Below are 7,216 nucleotides of genomic sequence, written 5' to 3'. Positions count from 1 at the left end.
AGTACCTGTATCCAACTTTTTTTCTGTTTGAACTTTTTAAAGGTGTTTTTGAACTTATGAAAATAGTTGCAAAGCATAAGGAAAATAATATCTATATAGCATTCTAAGGTGATCGGAAAGGGAGATTTAGGTACATGAATACCCTTATAAGGCACTGATGCTTTAATAGAATCACCGTACCTGATAAGAAATTTATTTTGTAACTAATTTTTTGGTCAGATTTATGATTGAATTTCCAAGTCTTGAAAAACTGTACATGACCCTACATGTCATCCAACTTCTCCTGTTATTTCTAAAAAATGTCTATGCTTCTGTAGACTCTTTTAGAAAGAGAAGAAAGAGTATGTAGCCCTGTGGCTGGTTAATTGACAACCTTAATAATATCTTAGAGCTAGATATAAAGCTGAGGCTGCATGCTGCACGTTTCTAGATATATCAGACCTGGCTTTATGGATATATAGCTGGTTCTATGTATGGTCAGTTTCAGTCCTCTAGAATGTCTGACTTCCATTCAATTTTTATTCTCTTAAATGAAAACAAAATACGAGATGAAAACTTACAACTTCTTTCGGAGTAGTTTTTTGGGCAACAAATGCTTCCCAATCCTCTTTTGTGATGTGATCCCATATTTGATAAGGCAACAATGTCCGTACTTCCGTCTTTTCAGAAGCCTTTTTATTTTCCCTTCCCGCCTCATTTCCCGCTTCCTCTCCTCCTTCATTCTCCTTTTCCTTTCCTTTTGTCAACTTCTTAGACGTGGTTTTTTTTCTTCTTAATGTGATCCATCCACTCACTAACTTTGTCTTGAAGTCTCTAAATCTTTCCGCAACAGCCGAAAGAAACACTTCCTTCTTCGCTTCATCGGGTTGAATATGAAATAGATTCTAAAAAAAGGGAAAACATAATAGTTACTTAACAAGTATGTTATACATAATATGCAGCCAAATATTTGGGTAAGCTTCTACACTTACCACTGTATCTTCCCACAACACCTTCTTCAAACCCTCTGACACCTCACTCCATTTGCCAAAATGGAGAGTTTGCGCATGCAAATGCCAACTTGTGTCCCATACTTCATACGCCACTTACCACATGGTTGACCAAACTGATTGTATTCAAGGTGCATGGGATCCTTCATGTTACTCACAATTCCTTTTGTCGGACCTCGTCCTCGTCTCTTTTTTGGAACGTGACTCACAATTTCACTTGTTGTGGTACGGACTTGTAAGCCGCCTTGAGTTTGAGGAGCTGACACCATCTCATCCTCCTCTTGCATAGGGGCTGCATTATCGGTTTGTTTCTCACCTTTATCCTCCATCTCACCTTTATCCTCCTCCATCTCACCTTTATCCTCCTCCATCTCCGGATCATACTCGACATCATCATCATCACTAAGATCACGCTCTATTTCATCATTCCCGGTACCATTATCATGCTCCTTACTCCTGCATTTGCGTTTTGTTCCCTTCTTTGATTGGGTTTCATATGCCATAGAATTAATTCCCAATTTTTGCATTTTCAATTTATTTTCCGCTATCTCTTTTCTCTACATTTCTCATAATCTCCCATCTTGAATGTCTACAATAAGAGTAGCTTCTGCACAAAGAGTTGATAGACATTCAGATTAATGACAAAGAACTGAGCAATCCACTTGAAACAGAAAGCTCCAAAATATAGGAGAGAAGAAAAACGAAGAGAACCAGTCAAGACTCAAGATAAAATTTCAAGCAGAAAGCGAACCAGGCACTGAGAAGAGTGACTTGAAAAGCAGAATAGAATAAGAAGTCAGAACTATAAAGTGAACGGCAAAAGGGGCTAGAAACAAGCCTTATACTTTCTGTCATCTCTGCTGGTTAGTGAAGTAGAGTAGTTTACTTTGAACTGTCCTTCACCTTACAAGTTTAAAGTAGCTTAAGCATGAGCTATTAATCTTATAGGAAGTCCCGCAGGATCTTAAATAATGGTCCATCACTAATACCAACCCCGGAGACGAAGAGAGTCATCTTAGAATTCAATCTCACTCGACTTTATCTTACTACAAGTAAAGCAACTCATTCACAGTGAGCACTGTAAGTTTAAGGAAGCTGAAGTCTATAGCCATTCTTACCTATACAGTATACATTTTCAGATTATACATATTTACTGTCACAATTTTTCAAGTGAATATTCTTAGAAGAGCTTGGCTTTCCCACCTAGTAAACTACTTGAACCATAATTTTTCAAGAAAGAATCAAGATAGAAATTCTATTCGTCTGCGAATAATTCTCACGATTTCTGAATACACCTAGTAAACTACAGGGGAACTTTACTACTGGATATCAGAGCAGAGTAAGGTGCACGGATTTCCTGCAGGACTGTGCACTAGCTTGGGTATAGGTGGGCATATCACAGGCGGTGCATATGGTAGAAAAACTTACACACCTGAAGAAAAAGATCAGTTATTGTGTTATAATCAACGGGACACCACCCTCCATTTGGGACATCATCAAGGCAAAATTGGCAGCAGCCTGTAATGTAGAGTAGAAAAATATGCACAAATTACAACATATTGTTCAATAAATCGTTCAATGGTTAATCGAATAAAGGTACAAAGACATTGGCTTTTCTCTATTTTTTGCCGACAGAATGGGAATGTTGAAGTCAGATATACACCTGTGGATCTGTTCGAAGAACAGTTTGGAGCAGGAACAAGTAATCTGGTGTATAACCGACCTATATCAAGAGAAGAAATTTAGTATTAAGAAGGTTCTATGGCACATATAATCATACATTGTATAATATCAGAAAGAATCAGTAAGGACCCAAAAGAAACTAATATAAACATTTAAGAGTAATAAGAAGAGAGATCACCAATAGCAACACTATGCCTGCATAATGAAGGATCTCTCTTACCTGCTTAGAGTAAATGAGGATTTTGTCAAACTCCCTGCGTTCGACAAAGGCTGCAACAACCTTGGGTGTTGCTCTAGCTTTAATATATATCTTTAAGGCAAAGTTAGTGTCAACAGTCTGCAAAATAAAAATAAAAAGTAGGCACGACATTAAGATAACAATCGACAATCACAAGTAGCGGATTTGACTAGTAAGGAAAACCATTAAACTGCCAGTACACCTTCACGATGTCATGCAAAATCGAGAAGGCTACATTAGTTAGTTTTCAAATTCAAAGTATATTAAATTTCCACATTACTCATTATATAAAATATCATATGAAAACGTCAAACTAACGTAGAGAGATTACAAGATAGAAAATATATAGATAATTTGAGAATAGGAACCACAATAATATGCCTCGTATCAAGTAATAAAAGTATTCACGAACTTGTATAAATAATACCTTCTAAGACATCATTCTGAAGGGTCGACAAGTATCCCTTCCGTGTGATCTATGCGCATATAATTTGTGTCGACGTCTGGAGTTATATCGATTTTGGGATTGATGAAGGGTGGGGTGCTTCAAAAGCATCATACTCTTCCTCATCATCAACATCACCAATGCCAAGGATACTTCTTTTTCCCGGTACAACAATAGACCACTTAGGATCAGCAGGGTCTATTACATAAAATACTTGCTTAGCATGTATTGCAAGTATAAATGGCTCGTCACTTTCACGCAAATGACCCAAGTCAACAAGAGTGAAACCACAAGGGTCATCATTTCTTACGCAACGCCGATTATTACCCAACCACTTGCAACAGAAGAGACCAACCTTGAAACAAGAATAGTTAAGCTCCCATATTTCTTGAATTCGCCCATAGTATAACAATTTGGCATCCACCGGATTCTGATCCTTAGCGCTCGCATAAAATGTAGATGACGCCAAAACAGAAACACCACTATTTTGCACTGATGAGGACTTTTGATCGCGACCTTCAGTCCAAAATGTAAATCCATTTACATCATAACCCTCAAATTTGTTGACAGCTTCATGAGGAACAAATGCTAACCACTTAATAGTTTCAGATACATCATCTTGTTGTTGACATATTACTCGATCATGAAACCAATCAATAAATGTCTTATTGTGCAATTGCATCAATGCTCTATCCCCTTTAGAAGGATTTTCAGCCCGTAGCACCTCCATATGCTCGCCCAAATACGGATGTACTTCTGCAATGTGATGCAACACATACAGGTGTGCTTGTAAGCGCTTATCTCTAGGAGGTGTGACTAATTTTGAGCCAATCGTACCCTGGCCTCCAAGTCTTCCATCATGGCGAGATGTAGGAAGTCCGATAGGTTGTGCACTAGCCAAATACTCAGCTACAAAATTACCAACTTCGTCGCCCACGGTGCCTTGAATGATACTAGCTTCAGGTTGTGCAGGGTTCCTTACTTTGTCTTGTAAATTACCCATTCGTCTTTCAAAAGGATAACACCACCTCAAAAACACAGGACCACACAACTTGATTTCGCGAACTAGATGGACGATAAGATGAACCATTATGTCAAAAAATGCAGGTGGAAAATACATTTCAAACTTGCAAAGAGTCTCTACAACATCAGCTTGAAGAGCATCAAGTCTTGTCGGATCAAGCACTTTGCTACATATAGTGTTGAAAAATGAGCACAGTTTAGTTATAGCATACCGCACATGTTTTGGTAGTATTCCACGAAGGGCAATCGGTAAAAATACTTGCATCATGACATGACAATCATGAGATTTCATGAGCCCTAACTTCAACTCGCCATTTAAGGATACAAATCTTTTCATGTTAGATGAGTATCCCGATGGAGCTTTGATGTCATACAAAGACTCGCAAAAAATCCGTTTCTCTTCCTTGGATAACGTATAGCAAGCTGGAGGCAAATAATTCCTATTATCGACCGTATTTTTGTTCTCTTTATCCTTAACCTTGTTCAGGTTTTTTTCTTCTTTAGATTTCTTCCTCTTATTGCCTTCATTAAGATTTATTTCTTCAGATTTCTTCCTCTTCCTACCTTCCCTATTCTGAGGCCACAGTTTTGGCCGAACTCCTATCTGTTCTAAGTACAACCGTGAGGCCTTGGTATCCTTCGTCTTACCAGGAATATTCATAAGTGTCGCAAGAATGGCATCACATACATTTTTTTTCTATATGCATGACGTCGAGACAATGTCTGACCCGGAGATCTTTCCAATATGGAAGTGTCCACAAGACAGACTCCTTTTTCCATAACCCTGTATCATTTTGCATTGTTTTACCAAAGAACGTTTCAACACCCTTCACTTGCTCATAAACCTCTTCACCAGTCAACGCTCTACGAGCTACTCTCTCTTCAACCTTCCCATCAAATGCATTCTTCTTCTTACGAAAAGGGTGGTGCAGTCGTAGAAACTTTCGATGGGGCATGTACACATGTTTGCACTTAGGAATCCATGTGGATTCCATGTCATCGATACATATTGGACATGCTTTCTTTCCTTTATTCTTATATCCGGATAAGTTGTCGTACGCAGGGAAATCGTTAATGGTGCAGAAAAGCATTGCACGCAATGTGAACATCTCATTAGTATGAGCATCAAAAACAGAAACCCCTTCATCCCATAGCTTTCTCAAATCATCGACAAGCGGTGCAAGGTAGACATCTATGTTATTTCCAGGTTGTTTAGGACCAGAGATTAAAAGTGATAACATCATGTACTTGCGTTTCATGCACAACCAAGGAGGCAAGTTATATATAACTAAAAGTACTGGCCATGTACTATGTAAAGAGCTCAAACTTCCGAACGGATTCATTCCATTTGTGCATAGCCCAAGCCTCAAATTACGATCTTCATCCCCAAATGGCTTATGCAACCTATTAATACTATTCCACTCAGGAGAATCCGCCGGATGTTTCAACAAACCATCTTTCTTCCTTCTATCTGCATGCCATCTCAAATTTTTTGCATCTTTCTTTATGGAAAATAAGCGCTTGAATCTAGGAATTATTGGAAGATACCACAATACCTTAGCTGGGGGCCCTTTCTTATCTCCATCTCCTTCACGCTTATATCGTGACATCTCGCACCGTGGACACTTATCCAAATTGTCATATTCATTCCTATATAGCACGCAGTCATTCGGACAAGCATGTATCTTCTTATACTCTAAGCCAAAGGGACACATGAGCTTTCTAGCATAATAGGTCGACTTTGGAAGTTCGTTGCCATCGGGAAACATCTCACTTAACACTTCTAACAGGGAAGTGAAACTAATGTCGGTCTAATTTCCCTTGGATTTAATGTTGAAAAGTGTCAACACGGCAGACAGTTTGGTGAACTTTTTACAACCAGGATACAGTGGCTTTTGAGCTGCCTCTGTCAAAGACTCAAAAACACGAGAATGTTTCCCTAACTCATCCTCGACACCCTCCATCATCTCATCCACATGATCCTCATCATCCTCGTGCTCATTATCATTCTCCATTTCCTTGCATGCATGAATCATGTCTTCTTGTTCATGGACATCATTTGCACAAGAATTCCCTTCATATACTCACTCCTCACCATGCCAAATCCATACATGGTATTCCGGCCTAAACCCATGACGAAGTACATGCTCCCTAAGCAAATCAATATCGCTCACTTTGGACACATTGCCACACTTGACACAAGGACAATAAAATCCTAAATCTCCCGTCCGAGCTTGATGTTCTAAGGCAGAATCACAAAATTCCAGTACCCCATCCACAAATTCTGACGAATCAACGTTACCATACATCCACGAACGATCTCTCGACATCCAAACAGACCCTTATGACTAATTAATCACATACAATAGCACATTGTCAACCATTTAAGCATTAAACATACAAATTCAAAAAAAAAAAATATAGCATGAATATATGCATGTCTTCCAGAGGTCCTTATCACTCCAACCTAACCCATCCTTGAACGTCTAATCCCACTAGTAAATGTATGTCAGCTTCTCGATCTATGGAAATTCCGGCAGCATTTCCCTACAGTTCTCCAAGTATACAATGTAGGTAGTTACTTATCTACATATATACCCGGAGAACAGATTAGGGAAATGATAGCCGTGATTTCCATATAAACGAAAAAGAAACATACATTTACCACCTAAATGAGATCAAACGTCCAAAAACAGTCCCAAAACGGGGACTATCCAAGACTTATTCCTAATGAGTAATTCTTGGATGGGTATCTAGGCATATGATTATGATGATACGTTAATTTTTTGCATAACAAATGAATAAAATTCAATCCGTTATTCTTAAAGCGTTCTTAAT

General features: G+C 38.6%; 1 long non-coding RNA gene across 1 annotated transcript; it reads right to left on the bottom strand.

Moving 5' to 3' along the window:
* Window positions 1-2,439: 2,439 nt before the first annotated feature.
* Window positions 2,440-2,935, bottom strand: LOC125492217 (uncharacterized). Its single transcript, XR_007268658.2, has 3 exons — window positions 2,893-2,935; window positions 2,653-2,712; window positions 2,440-2,507 (listed from the first exon to the last, which is right to left on the bottom strand). It is a non-coding gene; the product is annotated as an uncharacterized LOC125492217 (long non-coding RNA).
* Between the last annotated feature and the right edge of the window lie 4,281 nt (window positions 2,936-7,216).

The sequence above is a fragment of the Beta vulgaris genome, chromosome 8, assembly GCF_026745355.1.
Source record: "Beta vulgaris subsp. vulgaris cultivar EL10 chromosome 8, EL10.2, whole genome shotgun sequence".
NCBI lineage: Eukaryota > Viridiplantae > Streptophyta > Magnoliopsida > Caryophyllales > Amaranthaceae > Beta > Beta vulgaris.
The sequence above is the reverse complement of the archived record's forward strand: the minus strand, read 5'-3'. Positions and strand labels throughout refer to the sequence as shown.